The sequence below is a fragment of the Anas acuta genome, chromosome 1 (assembly GCF_963932015.1).
Source record: "Anas acuta chromosome 1, bAnaAcu1.1, whole genome shotgun sequence".
Taxonomy (NCBI): Eukaryota; Metazoa; Chordata; class Aves; order Anseriformes; family Anatidae; genus Anas; species Anas acuta.
In genome coordinates, this window is record NC_088979.1 from 118,353,760 (window position 1) to 118,376,340 (window position 22,581).

Consider the following 22,581-nt stretch of genomic DNA (forward strand, 5'->3'; position numbering starts at 1 on the left):
GCCAAGAAAGTACTTGGCCCACTCAAAAATGTTCAGATCGGCCCCAAAACGGAAAAGACCAGATTAACAGTTCCTGAAGCCTAGTAGCTGAGGGAGCTAGGACAGCTTGACGGTGCCTGACAAAAGCAGGACAGAAGTCAGCCCTTCCACTCCCGTGAAAGTTAAAAATACAGGTCTACCATCCCCTACATGTTTTAGGACAACCGTGCTCTCCTGCAGCAGTTTCAAATCTGGCAATATGGACCCAGCCTTTGACACCAAGCATTCCTTCGAATGAGAAAAGCTACTGAAATGGATTACCTTAATTTCTTCAACTAAGCGCCCTACTTAACCACCAAACTGCACCAACCCCGTGAATAAAAATGTTCCATTAGCAACAGAAAACACGCGGCGAGTGTGGACAACTGGGGCAATCGACAACCGAGTAGATGGGGGGTGACCAGTGGGGTCTCCATCTGCCAGTGCAGCTGAATGGCAGGGCAGGGCACAACTAAGCACACAAAGGGCTGGAAGAACAGGAGGAACCCAAAGCTTCGAGTGACACCTAAAGGCAGCTGGGATAATAGAGACCTTGAAAGAGGTCTTTGAAACGGGAATGTGGAGCAGGGAGAGCAGGGGGACAGGAAAGGCATAACTGAGGATTTTTCTGTTCGTTAAAGTAAGTAAAATACAGCCCTCGCTCATTATGGAGGCAGACAGCCTAGCCAAGCTGGTACATCTCATCAGCCTATTAATAAAGCTGCTCTCGAATCTAGTTTCACAAGGCAAGCCATCGGAGTCTGTGCTTCCAACGTGTTGTACAGACACAGGGCTATGGAAAATCTCACCCTCCGGAGAGACCTGAGTGAGGCAGTCTTTTTCATTAATACCAAGTCTGCACAATGAATCAACAACAGATTCAATAAGGCCAGGAAGAGCAAAAATAGAGCTTCTGACCAAATAAAAGACATGTAATGAGATCAGAGTGAATTTAATGGGAACCTCTATTCCACTGAATAGACAAGGTCCCAGACATCCTCCTTCCTGGGTCTCAGGAGCTAAGCCAATAGACTTCGAGTTGCATCATTAAGTTCAAAATCAGATGAACTGTAATTGAAGTAAAAGTCTTATTTTTGGCTTGTTGATCAAAATGGAGATCAGATGTGCCTGAGGGCATGATTTTCATCAGGACCTCAATGCAATCCTTGATTTCCAGAGCACTGCACCTGCAATGAATCATGGGCTCAACTAGGAGCATATTAATACCCAGTTACCTGGTGTGCAGGTGGAAGAAGCAAATGCAATATTTAAATGCTTTAAAAGCACCTGCCATTTATTATGAACACAATTCTTTTCGGGCACAAAATTGCATCTTAACTCACACATGCCATTATTGAAAATCATGCCCGATGATTTCGAAATAGTATATTTGCATTTGTGCCTACATCCTGATAGCCTTTCATTTTCCCTCCCTCTAACAATTGGCCTAAAAGATCCTCCTCCTTCTCGCTAAGGAATCTAATAAAGCAGAATGATCTCCATGTTGTGATCTTAGCAGATCCATTACACTTGTGTGAGTACTTGTGAGTACAGCAAAGCCACATCGACCAAGAACAGATCCTACACTGTAACTTGCAGCCAAAGATCACTAGTTAAATCCACAAAAAGCAGCGTGTGGTCCCTCCTTTAATATGTAATACAGCAGACGATGGAGAATTGAGAGAAATGAGAAATCTTGTTCTCATGGGTGAAGGGACAGCCTGTCATCCGCCCAATTTTTTCCACACATGAGTAGGTAATAAATACAAATTAGCATCCATTGTCCTAATGTCTTGAAGCTTGCCCTCTTAACTTAGTGTCACACGCAGATTCAGCACATCCTGTGGGATACGCTGGTACCTAGGCAGAAGAGAAGATAATTTGGGGGTTTGGTGATTTGGTGCAGACAAATGAAAGAAATGAATGGCTTCTTCATTTCACTTGTTTCCTGCAGAAGAAAGCATCTGCATCAAAATGAGTTTAAACATAAGGGAATACATTTTCAATGTGTTGCACAGGGATTTAGCCACATGACTCCCATTGATGTTTATGGGAAATGAGTGGCTAAATCCCCATGTAATAGGTTGAAATTTTAGCCCAAGGAGACTGACTGTGGAGCAACTCGTCAAGGTCTTTGCTTACAAAAATTGTGAGCATATCAACCATTCTCAAATACCATCTTTCTTTACTGATATATAACCAAGTGGACCCCTTGAAAGGGACCGGTGAAATTACCTCTATTAAAAGGTCACTGAAAACCTTTAAACTGCTCTAGTAGTGAGCACATGAACATGATCAGTGGGTGAAAGGGCATGTCAAAGGCTGACTTTTGTGTTGATCATGTCACATTTTACATGCTGACGCTCTCCTGGAAGACAAAAATAAGGGGTTATTGAATGATTTAATGCTTCAAACTTCAGCAACAAAAGGCTTCTAGCAGCATGGACATCCTGCTATAAAATGCATCAAGAAGAGCTTCTAACCACAGTTAGTCTCAGTAGGTTGCAAGAAAAGAAGGAAGATGCTAAATCCCTTGGCTTTTCTCCTGCCTTAAGGAGGATGGAGATAAGTGTCAGATTAAAGTGAGAGAATCTCTTCTGTTTTCCAATTACACAGATACAGGCCTACCGCTAGCCAGAAAATTTTCAGTAGCCAAAATTTGCTACAAGATCTGCTATATGAGTATCAGATTAGAGGTTTAACTAGAAAATACAAGTCTAATTCTCTCCTCTGACATATGACAGTTATTTCTCAGGGTAAATTAGCAAAGGGCAAGCTTTTTCCTGACTAAAATACATGGTCGGGGTAACAATGTTTCTGAGACCTGCATCACTCCTTGCACCCATGCCAATGAAATTCTGCAGTCATTCTTCATTCCTTCCCCTCGCGAAAAGGGTGTTCAGGAGCAAGTATGGGGAAAAATAAAAAGTTATAACATAGCAGATTAATAGGTTATTGAGGCCCTGGCACAGGTTACCCAGAGAAGCTGTGGATGCCCCATCGCTGGAGGTGTTCAAGGCCAGGTTGGATGGGGCTTTGGGCAATCTGATTTAGTGGGTGGCATCCCTGCCCATGGCAGGGGGTTGGAACTGGATGGTCTTTAAGGTCCCTTCCAACCCGAGCTGTTCTGTGGTTTCTATGATTCTATGATTATATTCTGTCATCATAGGGTTAGCTTAAAGGCAGTTCTTTTATAAGCAGGCTCTTTATAGACATGCAGCCAGCAAAAAGATTGCTGTGCTTCTCTAATTTTTGTATACAGCTGCTGAGAAAAAAAAAAATCTTCCTATAGAGGTCAGTATTCATGATTATCATACAGACTTGAGAAACTTCAGAAGGTTTTGACTACAGAAAAGAATATTATTCTTTTTTTTTGACAATTATAAACCATCAATCAGAGGCCTTTCATGAAGTTAGGGCAATGTACACCTATTTTTCTTTAGCCATCACACTACAGTTTCAAAAGATAAACTGCACTCCTCTGTGTATTTCAACTCTGAAATACTGTATATGTGAAAATTAATCTGGCAGACGTCTGAATCTGCAGGCTTCTGGGATGAGCAAATGGGTACAGTTTTCTTTTAACTGTTTTTTGAACCCCATGTGTTGAGAGAAAACAACAGAATGGAAATTGCTCATCAAAATGTTAACTTGTGGCACGGCAGAGCCACAAAGCAGGTGTGTGGCATGCCGTTCCCTTCGCTGACATGCCTACCACATGTCACCCAGTTCTGCCACCTCCGTCACTTTCTTTTGGAATCTCTCCTCCTGCAAACACTGAAATGTGGCTCGATGCGGAGTCTAGCACAGAAGTGACATGACCTTTTAGAGAGCAGGCAGCTCGGGGAAACATTCATTTAGGATAATGCCTCATGGAATAATCCTTTGGATTAGTGACCACAGTCTTCCAGCCCAAACATAAATGTCTTTCAGCTAATACTTTTGCTATTAGGAGTGTATCTAGTCAGAACAAAATAATACAATCTTGCTAATTCGAGCTAACAGCTAGGATGCTGACCTATCACAAATAACTGAATTTTTCAAATTAGCAAACACTTGAACAGACAATACAAAATATAAATAAATAAAGGATAAAGCATCACAGAGCATACTTTGTTCATTTATTTTGACAACTGCTTAGGTTTAATTTGTGAAAATACTTTACAGTGTTCTTGTAAATGCGCTGTGATGAACTTTCTAAAAATAATGAAGCCTTCATAATCTTTGAATGAATGTCTATCTTTGTGGTTCTACTGCTTGCGGCTGGAAATGAAAGCTATTAATGCAGAAGTCACCCTATAGGGTGACTGAGATTTTCAGAAAAAAACGTGAGAGAAGATGTGTCTTTTTTGACTGCTCTTTTTTTTTTTGTTCACTGTGGTCTGTGCACTTGGACATCAGAGACCGCAAGGAGACAAAAATGTTCCATGACTCCTGGATCCTTCAGTCCTCTGCTAAACCTCTGTGAAGGATCACTCAGATCTCCCTAAAACATCTCATGACACACGATTGTGCCCTGGTCTTCAGTTCCCCCCTCCAATTGCCTCAACAAACTTTCACAGGGGTCTCAATCTGATGTGCTAAATTCCAAACACCTGCAACAGTGCTTCCCCTGGGGTTTACATTTTCTTTCCGTAGCTAGAAACAGAGAACAATAATGACCCGAAATGGGCAACTTTTGAACTCAGCTATTTCGGTTTTGTCTCTCACAGTGACTGCTGGTCATTCCTCTCACCCGCAAAGTGGAAGCTGAAGAACAAGAGGCTGAAGGCAGGACACCGTGAGCAGCTTGACTGAACAGACAGCAGCCAGGGGAAACAACCACTGGCTGGACGGGAGTGGAGAAAGCAGAGGGCTCGACCCAAATAGCTGCACAAAGCATTCCTAATAAAGCATAACACAGCAGCAATCACCATCACGATATTTACTATAGTGTTAGTGTAGTTCCCCACTCAGGTGTCACAGTATCCCGAGGTTAAAATGGGACAGCTCTTGCTGCGCAGGCGGCAATGACGGGAATTTCAGGCTTGCCATTTTCCTGTGGCCAGAGAGGTAAATAACTCCCAGACGTAGTTTGATTTCAGCCACAGCATGGCAAAGGGAGAACCAAGTCATAGCTCCGCAGATAGCTCCAAGTCAGTTGCTCCACTGGCAGCCTCTGACTTTCCTTTCTTCTCAGGATGGAATTTATTATCATAGCTCTGACTTCATTCTTAGTGGCTGAAGCTGTGTCCAGATTTCTCTTTGCCCAGATTTCTCTTTGCTGCCTGCTTAGACTATGTGGGGGCTATTGCCCTAGAGGATCGTGCTGTTTGAGGACAATAAACAGCTCCAAAAATCCATTATTTCTCTTTAACCCTCATCTCCTCATTATCATTTTGCATTGGTAAATATGAAGTGCAGACAAGCAGTGAAAACAGAAGACATGAAGTACCCACGACAAAACACAGAAGCATTAAAGGAAAGCTTCCTATCTTCTTTACTTACAGCTGAAGTTAGCTGACCCTCTAGAAATCATAAAACTGAAAAGCAAGAGTTACAACAAGAAGAGATTTGATCCTTTTTTAAAGAATACCTATAACCTACATTGCACTGGAGAATCCAAGTCCCCAGGAGTTGTTGGGAAACATGCTGTATAGCTTTCAAAATGCATACCAACCTACCAAGCTCATACTATCAGCTGAGCTGCATTAAGAGCCACCTGATGCCCTGAGGTCTAAGAGCGTGGGCTTTCAGGGTATGCAATGTGGGTCAGACCCCTCCCTAGGTCTGGTGGGCATGACTGTCTTGGTGTGAAACTCACATCTTCAGCATTACCGAGGCAAAGCTTGAGAATATATTTTGCTTAGGACAATTTTAACAGAGAGATGTGTCTTTAGAGGAAACGCTGGGGTGAAAGAATGCTAGGTATCGTTCAGTATTTTTTCTGAAATTTCCCGGTGCTGCTCTTATTCAGGATTAAGTTCTACTTTATTTTGTTGTACCAACAAACAAACAACAAATCCAACTCCAAGCCATTAAGTCTAAATCCACTGGAGTTTTATAGCACTACTGCTTAAGTGGGAACAGACCTCAAATGCTACTTCTCCTTTTCTGAAAGCAGAAGACCTTAGCACTTGAGCTCAGAAGCTTGACCATTAATTGTTTGTATTGCAGAGCCTATGACATACTTAAGTAGCTGAGCATAACAATAAACACAATAGCTAGTTCATTAAATCATTCTTTGTTAAGACTTTCCAAAGCTTTGGGCTTAAGCCTCTTAAAATTGAAATCATTATGCTATTTTTTTAAACAAATGAGCAAACATAATTCACACAAAAAGGGGAAAGCACAACAGAGTCTTTGATGTATGCATCATCACTGTGATGCCTCACTGAGATTAAACTATATGTCTTAACACCGCTAAGAGGTTTCAGCAGCTCTTTCCAAGGCAAAGCTAAAATCAGGAAAGGCTATAAAGTGCTGCTGTTGCTGTCACCTCTCCTACAACAGCTTTCCTTGGCCTGTCACATCACGAGAGAGGCTATCAATAAACTCTGGAGAGTAGTGTTTGCAGCTTCTCTTGTTGCGTCTGTAAGATCCTGTCAAAACCTTGACTTGTTGACACATCCTGCCAGGCTCTGAGGATGACTGGGGATGATGAAAGGTGGACGCAGGAGTGGAGATTTGCTGTGCTGGGAGAACTGGTTCTTTTAACTCAGATGTGCTGGCGCCCCAGCTTGGAAAAAACAGGGCCAGGCTATTCACTGCCTTGCACTTAGGCAGGTATTTCACACAAGGTTATTTAGAAAAGGCTAAAATACCTTCAGAAAATGCTACACGGATGAACACACCAAATTATGCTGCCTTTTAAATAAACTCACAATCCCCACCCTTGCTTTTGCCACAGCTCTGGCTGACTACAGCTTGTTTCTCCTCTTCGTGCCAACACTGCAGCCGCACTTGTAAGAACTGCGTTTCCCTTTCCCCATAAAACAATCCTGCACCTTTTCTCACATCATATGTCACGGGCAGAATCTCTGCCATTCCCTTCTTATGAATACCGTTAGCATGTGAATTCACACACTATTAGCATGAGAACACGTTGTAAGGAAAGCAGAAGAGATGTGCAGAGCTGAGCAAAAGGCTTAAAAGGAGAAATTGTCGTCTTATTTTCCCACTGTTGCTACTACCTTCTTTTTCCCTTCCTTCAGATGTGCTGGTTATGAGTTTTTGTATTACAGCTGTTGGACTTTAGAGCCTGCTTATGGGGGGTGCTGAGCACTCCCTGTTCCTGATGGGGTTAATGACAGCAAATACAAAAAACAATGGGTGTGTGCTCAACATCCTCATCTATTAGCTCAGTAAATCACTTTCTTGCAATTTTTACCATTTCTTAGAATTGCTGTCATGATGAATTTTAAGCCAAACCTCACACTGACAGGCAAGTCACAGAATTGTGGCATAGCAGAGGACTCCTGCTCTGCTACATACCAGCCTCCAAGGCGTCCTTTCTGAGAAAAGGAGGGTGAAAAAACAAAACAAAACAAAACAAAACAAAACAGGGGAGAGGGAAGAAGAAGGGAAAGCCCAGCTTCTTTCTCACACATAAGGTTCCTCAGCCTGAGCATAGGGCTTGCAAACTATCTGCTTGGGACCTGTTGAGGCCTCAGATCTAAGACTAGGCTTGCCTCTCTGAGCAGACACAAAGCACATACGGCTTTAAAGAAAATGCATAAATGAATTGAGAGTTAAAAACTACTAGAGAATACTCCCTGGGATTATCTGTACTATCAAGACAGGAAAACTTTGCAGATGCTACTGTCTCTCTAGAGGAATAAATGCTTGCATTTTAATATTCTCAGCAGCTGGTTCCTGTTGAATGCCATCAGGATGATTCAGCCACCCACCAGGAACACCAGTAGCAAGTGCACACACAGAAATCTGTAAAACTTTCTACTCCCGATGCCAATGCTGTTACTTCGGCCGAGGCTGATCTGTATCAACTATTCTCCGTTACTACCAGCAGCAGGTTTAAGCTCACCCTGGGATGGTGAAAGAGAACAGCTAGTCCCTGGTGCTGCCATGCTCAATCCAACCAGCTGCCCCCTCTATTAGCAGTGCTTCCCACAATCTATATCCGTAGCAGCGCACTCGGTGGTTACCTCATTCACCTTCAGCCTCGCCGCAAGCAACATATCTCTCCTGTGAGCTCCTCTCATCAGAGTAATGCTTCGGGCAGTCTGATGTCCTTCCCCCTGCAGTGGTCAACATCCGATGAAAGGGACATCGCCCTATAACAGACTTGGTTTCTATATGAGACTCAGATGTGACAGATTACTTCCTCACCCTGCTTGATAATCAATTTAGCTCTAAAATCTGCTCTCTCTCCTCATTTTTGAAAAAATCAACCTCAGTGACATTCTGTCTGTGGTCTGCGGACCACTTCCAGGTGTTTTATGGAGGTGGATCTGTCTAACAGCAATAACGAAACATTTATTTTTCCACAAGCAGCAATGCTTCCTGACGTTTGTTGACCGGGTCAGATCACTCAAGGCTTCCTCTAATCCCACTGAAATAAATTTCTGTCTCTCTTTTGTCTGCATTTCTTGGAAGTAGATTCAACTGCGATCCCAATTGCAGAACTGTACCTAGAGAGGACAGAAACTAGGGAAGACGGAACTAAATGGCAGAGCAACCCAGGGAGACTGGGCCACCCATGACTTGAGGTCCGATAGCAAAGGAAGAGTCTTTCAGTTCTACTTCATGTGATGACTGACAGCCAGACACTGGAAATAAACAGCTCAAATACAAAACAGTGGGAAATTAACAAAGCAGCTGCACCCATCTGGTCAATAATGCACATTCAGTTTTCCTCCTTGATGCTCCTACCATTCAGCTGAGTACCAAAGGTGCTACAGGTGGACAGAAAAACAGTACCAACACCTATTCTAAAATGATAGCTTTTAATTTCATCACCACAGAGCATCCTAATTTCACTGTTGTCTTTGAATGCTTTGAAGAAAAAGCATGCCTTCAACGTGGAGATAAATGTTAGCTCAGACCAAGCCAGCAGCGTTGGTCTTTCATCAGGAATGACTCCAAATATCGGTGCCATCTACATACGTAACTACTTAAGTAATCTCTCTAATAAATGAAAGAAACATAGGTTTATTACCTGTGCCAAGATGTCCTAATGTGGAAAACAAGCCAAAACAGAGAAATCAGGGATTGTGCATGACTGACAGAAACATTATGTACACAAGAGTTTTAATGTCAGATCCCTGATGTACCCATATAGCTTGCGACACCTACTGCTGACTGCAATGATATTCATCCTGATTAGAAGTGATGCTATCATTTTCCTTCCTTGCTTCACGAAGAATATCTTCAAGAAGCAGTGTGATTTCCAGAATCCAGGGTGGTCCCTACCATGATCTCACCTTAAATCAACAAAGTTATGGAGCTGCCACTTGCTCATTCTAATGAGTGAAGCAGTTAAGTGCCATTCAGAGTCAGCCAGGAGTCTGTGCATGAATATGGAAAAGAGAGGCAGGAGGGCAGCAAAAAGTGAGAGAACAACCTTCTATACCAAATTAAAAATGCTAAATTTTAATGAAAATTTTAACTGCTTTCACAGTTTCCTGGTATTTCATCTCAGGAAAAAAAAAGGAAAACTAAATTTCACAGAAATTGAAACAAATGAAACTGAGAGTTATCTTTGATTAAATAATAAAAACACTTTTTTTTTTTTTTTTCTGCCTTGAAGAAAAGAGTGAGAGGAAAGGGAAAGAGAACATTTTCATTTATTTTTTACTTTTCTTTTTTTGCAATCAGTAATGAAGTTTCTTGACCAATTCTTCCAGTAAGCTATCTCATTGGATGCGATGTGGAAATGAGGATCTGTTACCCATTGTGGTTTCAGGGCTGAGAATGGATTGGATCATCTTCTCTGTTATTTTAGCCCCAAAGTATATTTTAAATAGCCTTAAAGAGAATGAAAATTCTTCTCATACCAGTGACAGGCAGAAATGGCTTTAGAAATGACTTTCATGTTTCCAACAGTTTTTGCTTTCTTCTCCGAGTAAATTTTTTTTTCCTTTTCTTTTCTTGCTCAAATGCAAGGGGATAGCCTTGTTTGAAAGATGTCAGAATACAACCCTCAGTGATCCATCAATCAACAAGAATACCCAGAGAAGTGTTTCTAGCAAGTAGTGAGTGTGGTGGAGTTTACTTCCATGGACTTCATTCAAATCAGTGACAAGTCAGCTACACAAAACCAGTCTGAAGGGCTGGCTTTTTTTTTTCTTTTTTTTTTTTTTTTCTTTCCATCTTTAAGTGTACGACAAAAGCATGTATCTTCTTGAAAGCTAACTCTGATTGGTCCAGATTGGCAGCATTTCAGTGCTTGGCCTACAATGGCAACTTAGAAATTATCTTTTGTCTCACTCTATTTTCCCAGATCAGTTAGGAGTTGGCATGTGTTTTGAAAAAAAAACCTAAGTCCTTTAGAAAAATGTATTTTTTTTTCTTAATAGAAACCAACCAGAATTTTACCTTGGCCAGAGGATTTTATCAAGATCTGAGAAGAGAACACTAATACCTTCAAAGTGAAAAGAATTAATTACACTCACACACGGCACTTTTGTAGCACCAGTGACAAGCAGCACCAGAATTATTGCAGAGGTGAAGGAAGACGAGAGAAACGACACAAAATTTGAGGTGAAGATGCAAGAGCTCTTTATACTGAGATATGTGAAAACCAAATGTGAACGCAACCTTACTGCTTGCGCCTAATGGCTTCGTAGCATTTTACAGGCCGTATCAATCCAATCTTCTCAGCTGCCCCTGAGGCAGGAAACCACTGGCTAGTTTCGGAGTGGTTTGGAGCAACTTGGAACAAGGGTACTAAGGGATTTGTCCAAGACTGAGCGGAGAGAGGGCGCTGGGGTGAGGAACGGGTCCAACCCGTGATGCTCCAGCCCCTGGTGCGAGCAGCGGTCCCGCTACAGAGGAGGCTGACAGGGACAGCGGGAACTTGAGAAAACCGAAAGTACAGTTACCCTCAGAAAGTTTTACCCTCTTCTTTGTTCCTCTGTCATTAGGAAAAAAAAATAGCTATGTATGTACGAAGAGCTTTCTCTCGCCTAATTAGGCCTCCCTTTCGTTATGCCCTGAACACTGGAGTTTTAATCCTGAACACAGAGGGGCCTTGGGCAGAAAATTTGGCCAGTCTTTTTCACAGAGTCTGAATGCGTTCAGACCCTTTAAAACCATACCAGCCCCTCACTAACATGAAGATTAAGCAGTACATTTTCAAAGCCATAATGAGCTAAGCCCGGTGGCCTCCTGTGAGATAGGAAACTACCCACTGACTGAGAAGCATTAGTCCCTACTACCCAAGGTGAATTACCGCTACTTTTTGTTACTTTCTTAACATAATTTGGTATTCCCCATTTGTCCTGACCTTATTGACCACTGCAGACTACATTTGTTTCTTTACTGTATTTTAATAGCTTTAGGATGCTTCTCTCTTCACACTATTTTCTTTATCTATTCTGAAGACCTTTGCTCTTATTTTCCTGCTTCTTTCCCTCTTTATAACTGGATCTTCACCTTTGCCTGCATATTTCTTTCATTTCTGCCTCACCTCACAAAAAAGAAACCCACTGTTTCTGCATACTGCTTCTCTTCTAGGTTTTGCCATTTTTTCTGACACCAATAATTCCTCACATCTCACTTCAAATTCCACTAGTCAGTACTCCATACCTTCAAACTGTACCATGGCTGTCAAAAATTCACCACCAATCAGCCTGACCAGCAAGGTTTATTAATACTAAGTATGGGGAGAAGATTTCTGACAGTAGAGGGCTCCTTGATACATCAGGCAAAGGAGTAGCTGAAGTTAGACGGCAAATTCAGATTCAATAGAAATGAAACACACATTAGACTTTGGAACAGTTGACTTAAATAAGTGGTCAGGCTTTACTTAAGGACTTCAGGATTACCCGTCTTTCTTAAAGATATGTTCTAGCTCACCAGAAGATGTGAGCTTTAAGAAATGCAGTGGGCTTTACCACATGAAGGTAAATAGACAGGACTACCACAAGGGTCCTTGCTGCTTGACCATCTTCAGAGATGAAAAGGCACCAGCATCCAAGCTGCCTCCGAGTTTGCTTGGCAGTCTCACCCATTGCTCCCACCTGCTAGTACATGTTGGACACTCTGGGACACCTTCTTCCCTCCTCAGCTACAAGGATATTTCTCCCTTTTTGCTGGGGTTTCTGCTTCCCAAGCCAAGGCTTTCTGGTTGTCTTAAAAATGGTGATTGCATTCCCCTACAACCCATCCATATGCAGAGAGAAAAACACAGAAATTTTTACTTTTCAAGAGTCTTTTCTCATTTCACAGCTCCGGTCCCTGCCCCAGTGTCTGCTCGGGGCTTTTCCTGACTGCCTCCAATAAAATTGACCTACTTCTCCGTGGCTCACCGAGGTCCCCAGAAGCATCAGGAAGAGCTCAAGATTAATACATTTTTTTCTACTACATCTTTGAAAGACCTTAGCAGCCACAGAGCTGCTAGGCCCAAGATACATAGAGTTATCAATGACTCAATTTACATTCAATTACCATTTGGAAATTCATCTTCGTCATCATAACTAAGAAAATAGAGTCATGTCTTAACTATGGTATGACTACCAGAAATGGAACGAACCAGTACCAAGTAAGTGGACTTTTCAAGATCTGTTTAAATTCATTTTTAACCGTGGGTTTATGGCATTGCAAAAATTTACTAAGAAAACATGAGTTAATATTTGTCCAGTACTTTCACATGAGAAGTGCTGTTACTGTTGTCAAAAAGTCTACTGCGGACTTAAGTAGCTGTGAGAATGCAAAACAGTTTAAAATGTGAATAGCTTTCGTAACTAATAGCAAGTAGGCAATATAACAGATGGCAACTCACATGAAAGATAAACCACATCTTAATAACAATAACTTGCATTCTGAGGGGTAGTGTTTCCTAGCAGTTACAGCAACGGGACTGGGATCCAGGATTCCCATGTTATCTTCCTGGCTCTGATGCTGACTTGCTGTGCACTGAGAAAAGTCACTCAACATCTCCGTGCCTCGGTTTCCTCATCTCCAGAATGGAAATAAATCTTACAAGTACCACCAGGCTGCACAAGGGAAGAGGCTCAGGTCAACACTTTTTATAACAAGCATTGTGAGACAAATGAAGGTACGGGAGAGAAGTGTTTGCTAATGCTGTTCTGACCAAATTCCAAGGCGGTTACTTTGCTCGGCGCTGAAATGCAGCCGTCCCCGGAGCGGGAAGTGGCAGCTGCTTAACTACGCTCCACACCATAATGATATGGTTCAGGCCAGGAAGTGAATATCACCATACCCAACTGACACTTCAGAGGAAATTCAAGGAGGCCAAATATAATTACCTTAATTGAAATTTAGCCAGGACATTATGCAATCTTTAACGGCGGTCTGAATCTCTATTTTATATCTCCGACAAAAGGGAGCACCTACAGCTCTCCAGGTTTCTGTCATCATTCGTTGGCACATTATTTCGTTTTGATCAGAAAAAAAGAGAGCTTCTCAGTCTCTGTTTCTGCTTTGTGCAGCTCTACAGAGTTTCATGAAAGTCCTCCAAAGCAAGCGTCAGAACAGTCTTACGATGTCTGACATGAGGTTAACACAAAATTAAGAGGCTTCAAAATAAATGTTCCCTTTTGCTTTCTGCTATATATCTTTTTGTTTGTTTGAGTGATAGATTGCATTTTTAACTGCATCAGCAGCAGACACTCTAAGAGCATCAATTTTGCCATGCTTTCCAGACAGAGGTTTCACCTTAAATTTGGTGACAATTTCATGCTAACAAAAGTTGGAGAAGTGGACCAGGAGGGAAAAAATGACCAGTAACAGAGGGGAAGATTCCTTGCAGTGTACAGCCTGGTGCTTCAGCAACGTGCAAGGGAATAGCATAAACTAAAGCACAAAACCAACTTGCTGGCTCATACAGTTAGTGGGGAAGACAGCCTCAGATGAGCTCTGTCTTGCTCCTTCCAGCTTTATAGGGTTATTGTGGCACTGACAATTTTCTGTGGCTTCTGAAGATTATGGGGATATATCTCAACAAGCCAAAAAAAAAAGTCACAACCAACCAACCAAGCAAAAAAAAAATAAAAAAAAAATATAAAGAACAGCTGATCTCACTGAAGAAGACTCTGGCATCTTCCTACACAGTTTTCATTGGTATTTCCTGATTCTCCAGCCAAAGAAATCATCACAAAACCATTTTTTTCTGGGAGGAGGGGAAAAAAAAATATTTCTCACGCTAGCTCTTTAGGCTTTATGGGATATGTAGTTGAAATTACCAGGTCTGAGTGTTATGGGTTCTATTCAAAGGACTACATAAAGAATATCCTATGTAACTAACTTACTGCTCTTCAGATGGTCAAAATTGAAAAGGCCATCTGAGCAAAAATCAAGTTCTGGAAAGTGCCATGAGAAATTTTACCCAGAGGAAGTGGATTCTGCTTCTGCTGGCTTCAGTGGAAACATAATCACTCGGATTTATTAATTTTTCTTTAAATATTAAGTTCGTATAAAGAGATGTCGGGAAATTCCATGTTATTATTTTCAAAAGAGATGAGCTCGAATCAGAAAATCTGGATCTGGATGCCTAATAATGCCAGAAGTTCAGGAGAGTTTGGACCGACAAGGCTGGCTCAGGCAAGTGTTGAGTGTTTTCCCAGGATTTTTTGAAGGCCAATACAAGGGTTTCAAAGAGGAGAGAGGCATGTGCAACATGGCAGAATTACAAAAAAACATCGCTTGGAATTTCCTGGGTTTTGTGAGATTAAAATTCTAAGTCTAATTAGTTTAAGGAAATTAGCTCCTTATAATTTTAATTTTGTGTTGAAGAAACACTAAAAAATTAAAAATAGAATGAAAGGGGAAAAATTAATGGGTTTCAGTAATTAGTTAACCAGAGAATGCTCCTGTCTTAGTGTGACTGTCCAACACACATGAAAAAAAAAAAGAAAAAAGAAAAAAGTAACCAAGACTTTCTTCATATTTTCCAAAATAATATAAGCTTCACCTCTGAGCTTGGAATGAGTCCTTGACATTTCAACTCAGCTAGCTTTTTTAGTGGTAAACCACTGAAATTGGTGTTTAGGTTGAAATATCATCTCACCATAACACTAATACAGACACAGAATAAATACATGCGTCCTGGCAAAAATAAACCTGAATTTATTCCTTCTACTGGCCACATCAGATTTACATGAGTTTTATGCACTAATGAAACGTTAAATGAAAGGGAAACCTCTTCTGCAAGCAGACGTTTTCACCGAGTGCTGAACTAGAGATCCCTGACACCGGGAAGCAACAGGACAACTTATTACGCCGCTGGAAAATGTATTTCTCTTAACAGTGGTGATCCCGTCTGAGGCCCCACGAGCCACACACTGGTGCACTAAAGAGACATGTGTTAGACAAGCTGTTTTGTCCCTTGGCTATCACCCTCCCAAGCACTGAATAGATCCGGATTGGGCTGGCTTGTGAAAAAAAAGTCAGATGAAAGCTGTGAAATTAAGCCAAGTCAAAGCACAACTTTGGTGCAATTCCACCGATTCCAAGTTATGCTAACAAAACTTCATCAGCAACGGATCTGGCCTACCCGGCCCAGCCCAGAGCCGCGCTTGGAAACCTAACCGCAGCACTTGGCTTGAAAGTTTCTACGGCCCTTCACTGTATTTATGCAACCAGGTAGCTAAATATGTGTCCTGCCATTATTTGAGCTTAGAGTAACTCTGAAATAAGACGCAAAGTCCCAGAAGTTTGAGAAGAGCAGGCTTTTTCTTTAACCAAAGCTGCCGAAATAGCCACAAACCCACAAGACCTCACGTGGCCACAGCTCTCGAGCTTTGGCCTTGCCGCTGAGTTGTTTGCTGACTGTTGAGGCAACCGAATTCACGGGCGGCTATGAGAACGAGCTCACAAATAAATATCGGCAGCTATGACGGCTGGAGCGTGCGTAGGGTAGCAGGGAACATAATGTACCATGCATGAACAGCATGCAGTTTTGAAACGTTCGTAACACTTATTTCAAAACCAAATTTCTTCCAGCAAAGTCCGGAATTCCTGCCTCAGGACCACGAATGTGCCTCGGCACAAAATGTTAAAACCAAGCCAGGTTCGAGTTTCTAGAGTAAGAGAGAAAAGGCAAGGAGCCTCAAAATATTGTCTGAGGTCAAAGACTCTCTTCCTTCTCATTCAGATTACCAGTGAAAAGGAAGGATCTGCTGTTGAGAGCAAATAAGTGACACTTTAGACAACTGGTAATTTTCTGAAAGATCTGGGAGCATATAAATGTAAAGTTTCAGACTGCAGGAGACATCTCAACTCAGGTCTAACAACGCCACCACAGAGCGCACGCACCTCGTGTTGTGGTTTCTGGTGTCCAGTCCTAGGGGATCACCCGAAATCCCGATGTTCTAGCTCTGTTTTTAATTAGCCCCTTCTCAGGAAAACCTGTACTGGCTTCAGTGGGAAGTTGCCTCAGCTAGATAAGAAAAAAGAAACACCACCACCTAGATGTGGTTCAACACGGCATGAGCGAAATACAGTTGTTCCTGGATTTGTAACAAAAAATCTGTACTCTGAACCTGCCTCGCACACAAGACTGCTTTTGTACACCGGCCTAAGTATACACCAGCAAGTAAATGCTAAAACTTATAGAATATAGTCAGCTACGCTAACAGGAGTGTCAGTACAAACTGGATGTATGGGCAAAAACACACACACATACTTCTCCCTGGAGCGGGGCAATCAGCCCGAGCCCAGCCAGCGGCGGAGCAGTGCGAGTGGTGGCATGGCTGGCCAGCCAAAGCACCCACCTCTTACAGAAAGTGTCACTAACTCCTTTGTGTCTCTGCAGAGCCAACAGGATTTCGGCTTTGACGATCGTACCAAATTCAGATGGAAACAACGCGGAGTTTCACAAAGACACAGCAGAAATTACAGAGGGAGCAAAGTAGTGTAAAAAGCTCGTTTTCTGGTTTGCTTGCCAAAGCATATTACAATTCAGGGTGCACAAAAATGAAACAAACAAACAAACACTGAATTCCTCCCAAACAGTCTCAACACCCCCCCGCTCCCAACCCTCTCATTTTGAAATGTGTTTAAGGATTTTTTTTTCCTTTTCCTTTAAAAATCAATTCGGAACAATTGTCAAAATAAACCCTTAGTTCAAAAACAGAAACGAAAACATTGCATAGGAAAGTATCAAAACAAAACATTACCTCTGTTTTGGAAAGACAGACCTTTTTTCTCGCAACAATTTAATGTTTTATGGCAACTCATTGTTTCTGTTGACGTGACTTTGCATTTCCAGGTAAAAAGTTTTCGAGCAGTGTTTATCTAAATAATGCATTGCTAAAACCAGCACAAATAGGAGCAGAAGTCATCTCGCTTAACTAAAATGTGACTCAGTATCATAAATATTGCTCTTCTACTTGGCTATCCACCTCCGATTCCTAGTTGCTGTCTGGCTCTTTCCGTCCTATTATTAGGCACCAGCGTTCTGGTACAGCAAACTTGTGTGGATGGCATGCATGAAGCAGCTCTAATTTATACCTCGGACTTTATCCTGTATTCCCGGAGCACAGTATTTCATTTTCTGACGGCGCTAACTTCCCCGTTCCTCACCTAAATGCAGAAAAGCCCAGCATACGGCTCGCTACCCAGCAGCTTTTCAAAGTCAGCGAGTAGAAGGTGCCCAGATTAAATAAACAAACAGGTAAAAGTTTAGGGAAGTGGAACAAACGGCGCAGGTTAGCAGGGGCAGCCATAGGCAGCTCCGTGTTCTTGCTGAGACTGATACAGGTGCATCCTAACTTCACCGACCAGGGCAGGAAAGCCAGAAGGACAGACACACGTGTGTGTGGACACACCGACAAGTGAGAGGAAGGGACGAGGAAGAGGTAAAAGAGAGAAATAAAAAGGAAAGGTGTTCGTTATTTTTTCAGCTCTACAATGAACTCCAATTTTGGCAGAGGATTAAAAACAGCCCTTGGAAATAATTAAGTTTTTTTTTTTTATTATTATTTCTTCTTATTTTCTCTAAAGCTTCAGCACAAAAAAGAAGGATTATAAAAGGAATACACTCACACAGGCGCACGTAAAACCGGGGGGGAACTGGGGAGAAGGAAATGAAAGGAAAAGAAAACAAACAGACTCCTAACAGGCCCATACTGCTAACGGGAGTCCAAATAAAGAGTCATATGATATCTGATAGTGCAGGACACGTCGCCAGGAGCTGGAGCGGATTGCCTACAGGAAGAAAGAGCCAGTGTGTGACTGCTCAAAGAGCTTTTCTTTCCCCCCTTTTTATTTTTTTTTTTTTGCCCTCTCTCTCCTTTCTCCTGTACTGTGAACGTGTTGCTCTCAGGTCAGGTCCACGAAGAGTCCCCAAAAGACGGCTATCGTCTTTCTCTGCACTTCTGGAAGCAGGGACAGTCGCTGGGAGATGCCTTCTGGTTGAGATTGAGGGGGACTAAATCTAGATTTCAGCTCTCTCTGCCCTCCCTCTTCTGTCACCAGCTCCATGGTTGCAGATACAAAATGCTCACAAAAGCATGTTATATTAAAAAAAAAAAAAAAAGGAGGGAGGGAGGGAAGAAGAAAAAAGATTCAGGGAGGGAAAAAATAGAGACTGCTTATCCTATGGAAAACTTCAAAGGCCAAGTCCCATTTCAGTGCTCTTTTGTTTAGTTTTCCTCTGATTTTTTTTTTTATCTCTTTTTTTTTCCTTTCTTTTTTAAGAGTGAGAAAGCAATAGAGAGAAGTCACAGAAAACACTCAGACCATGAAAACCGTCAGGAGTTGGGAAAACTCTTCAGAGGAAGGAGGAAAAGGAGGATTTAAAATAAAAGAAAGGGATTTGCCATTTGCCAAAAGTTCATCTATTTCCTAGGTTTGCCAACAGAACAACGAGCTCTTTTTGGAGCTCTGTCCGTCCCCCACCAAGCTTTTTACGAAACCCGGTGGAGCCCACAAAGTACTTTCGAGTGGAGGCTGCTCTCCCCGCTGCCCACCCAAAAGCAGGGCACCCCGGGCACCTGCAGGGAAGGGATCCTGGGCTGAGAGCAGGGGGCTCGAGGCCGCTGGCCACCCTCCTGCTGCTGCCAAAGCCGTGCCCGCCAGAGCCCTGGGGAGGGAAGGGCCCTGCCAGCAGAGCCGGTGGGGTGGAAGCCCCTACAAACACCAAGCTGTGTTTTAGCTGGCGGTTTCCCTCGCCATGCCTGCTTTTACTTCACTTTTGCAAGGGACGGGCTGTGTCCACCGGGACTTTTTGCCTCTACGGCACAGTGGCATTCCCACAGCGGTGCAGGCAGAGCGAAAGGAGGCAATTTCCCCCCTTTTCATCGTCTGAGGATTTGTAAGCGCACTAATTCTCAGTGTACACTCACACGACACAGAGATGTTGCTCAAAAACAGTGCCACAGATACATCTGTGATACCTACGTTGCTGTTACACACGACCTCTTCCGAGGGAAGCCTGCAGCATGAATATAAAAATCAAGGTATTGTAGCAACAACGCTCTGCATCCAGGAACGATTGTTGTAACTCTCTGGTAATTTCACCTAGTTCTATATAGCGCGTGCTGATGATTCTTACGGGGTGGATATAATCTACAGCTTCCTCTCTTGTTTTCTGTTACAGCTGATATACGATGCAGTTTCGAGACTGGTAATTTGTCAAAGCCCTGAAAATACAAATCAATAAAGGAAGGAAGGCAGAATTTGGCTAAATAAAGCACTTCCCCAAGCTACTGAATTTGCACTGGTATATATTCTCAAACATGTTCTCAAATCCTAACCATTGCACAGAAGACAGTGTAGAGAAGATATCATGTATGTTATATACCAGATGCAATAAATTTCCTGTCTAAACACCTCCTCAGATATGATGCATTATTCCTTCTCTATACGGTGCGTGGAAAGGTCTGTGCCTTTTCCACATAGCGAATACACAAAGAGTGTATATATAAAAAACACAGTCAGAAGAACAAAAAATCTCCAGTGCCAGGAGGTCCGTCCCAAAATCCTCAATTTGTGGCTCTAGGAGAGAAGTAAACTCGGAGGACGAAATGGAGCCCTTGGAGAGAGGGTCCCATCTACCAGGAGGAACAAACAAACAAACAAACAAAAAAATCCCTGAGCTCCGACTAATCATTTGAGCTGCCAATGAGAGGTGACTTTTAGACAGATGGTCAGGGAAAAGCTGAGTCCATGGACACAGACGTTGGTGCCCCATCTGTATTTTAGGATCCCAGCTTCAACAAGCCATTACCAACTTTTTTTCTAAGTGACAGAAAGTGAAAGATTTCTGTTCTCACTAACGTATTTATTTCTCATTGAAACCACCCCGTTCCCTTCTCTTTTTCTTCCCTCGGTAAGAATTTATTGTTTAATTTTTTAAGTAAACAGAAACTGCTCACAGTACAACTTTTATGCCAAAAAAAAAGAAAAAAAAAAGAAAAAAAAAAAGAAAAAAAGACTAGGTAACTTGGCAAAACAGCAATCGGATTTAAAGAGAGAGTGAAAAAAGGGAGAAAAGAACGACATATCAAACTCACTTGGTCTCGTCCCCCTTCCATTCCTGTTCTTATTAATTCCAAATTACAATTTGGAGGTAAGGGAACTGAATTTCCTTTCAATCTATTTTGCTGCTGCCACACATTCTCTGCCTTGCTTCTGTCTCTTTCTTTTTAGGAGGAAAAAAAAAAATCCCTAATAAAAATAGAAAAACATATCTCCAGCGTTAAGCTCGCTCTCCCCCTTCCTTTGTAAAGAACTCTTTGTTCTCTAGTGAAAATGCTGAAAAAATCCCCGGGCTCCCTGAAACAAGTGCAAAACACTTAGAGGCTTTTGGGCTGGCTGGGAGCCAGAAACCCTCCCGCTGTCTGGTTAGGAAGAGAGGGAAGCGAGAGAGAGAGAGGAGAGAGAGAGAGAGAGGGAAAAAATTGGAGCTTCCTTTAATAGACATAGGAAGCAGGTCTTTTTTTTTTTTTTTTTTCCTTTTTTTTTTTTTTTTTCAAAACTGGCGGTCAAGCGTTAAGTAACTCCCTGCCTAAATCCACCTGCTAGCGATGAACTTGGGCAAACCTCCCCCCCCCCCCCAAGTCCCCCCCGGGGGTGCACAAAGAGGAGCCACCGCAGCACCGCGCTCCAGCCAGCCTCTGCTCCCCGCCGCCCCCTCCCCGCTGCCCTGCTTCCATTCTCCCTGCTCCCGGCACCACCGATGCCCACAGCTCCTCTTCTCTTCCCCCTGCCACCAGCCACAGACATACCAAAATACCACGCTCGCTCCGGCTCCTTACAGAGCAGAGAGGGGGGGGAAAAAAAATTAAAAAAAAAAAAAAAAAAAGGAAAAAAGAAAAAAAAAAAAAAGGAAAAGAAAAAAAAAGAAAAAGCTTTTCCCATCTCGGTTGCGACAGTGATAAGGGGTAGGGAACATCTCATACCTGGTGTGAATGCTAATCAGCCAGGAGTTCTCCTTTTTTCCCAAGACAGGGAACTGTTTCCTTCCAAATTTATTAGAACCTCCTCCACTGCCTCTTTGAAAAACCTTCTTTGTCACCCTCTTCCCAAGTCCTGATACTTCTTTAAAAAAAAAAAAAAAAAAATGGCTTCGGAGCTCCTTCTATTCTTGATATTGATTCTCTCTCTCTCTCCCTCTCCCTCTCTCTCTCTTTCTCTCCCCCCCACCCCCCCACCCCTCCTCCTTTCTCCTGTCTCTGTCTCTTCTGAGTGGTCTATTGATAAGTCCCTAGAGGCACTGGGTCAGCCTGCCCGTAGGAAACCAGACACAATGCACAAATCTCCGAGTGCCATTCTGCCATCAGCAAGCAGACCACGTTTAGGAGAGAGGAAAAAAAAAAAAAAAAAAAAAAAAAAAACACACAGTAGAGCAAAAGACAGAGAGAGGGAGAGAGAGGGAGAGAGTGTGAGAAAAAGACTGATTGGAACAGGAGGGAGGGAGGGAGGGAGGGAGGGAGGGAGCGAGGGAGAGAGAGCGACACTGCCAGTCAGGTTAATCATCCCTACTTTAATTAGCTGTTCGGCTTAGACATAAAACAATTGAATTTGAATGATCTGTCAGTGGGCTCGGCTGAACCAAAGGGGAAATGCGAATATTACAAAAAAGACTGTTGGTGTATTCAGATAAGCCAGCCTGGAAAATCCTCAAAGGGTAACTATTAAAACTTACCACCAAACAAAAAAGTACCGAGTCAGATGGCGTTATACGGGGGGGGCCCTCTCCGAAAAGCTGGGAGATCCCTTCCCTCGCCTTTTTACACGCCCCACGAGGTTTCACCGACGCGAAGATGCACACGTTCCTGGAGCCCTCATGTCTACCTGTCCCTGCAGGGTGGCAAGGGGAGTTCAGATTCCCCTGCTACTTCTGGCCATAGGAAGCGAGACCGCGGCGCCGCTCAGCTGAATTTTTCCTGGTGGATCGGTGGAAATTTCTGATTCTGGGACTACACAAGCTCCGGG

The 22,581-nt window shown here is 42.7% G+C and overlaps 1 protein-coding gene across 49 annotated transcripts in view; it reads right to left on the reverse strand.

Annotated features, from left to right (window-relative positions):
• ZBTB20 (zinc finger and BTB domain containing 20) overlaps positions 1-22,581 on the reverse strand; it is a 526,186-nt gene that overhangs the window by 94,853 nt on the left and 408,752 nt on the right. The window contains exon 1 of one of the 49 annotated variants that reach the window (XM_068697324.1): positions 21,546-21,695. The exons of the other annotated variants lie outside the window; for them this stretch is intronic. The gene's annotated coding sequence lies outside the window, so the exon portion shown is untranslated. Of the gene's footprint in view, positions 1-21,545; positions 21,696-22,581 lie in introns of those variants that run through there. 49 annotated transcript variants of the gene reach the window in all.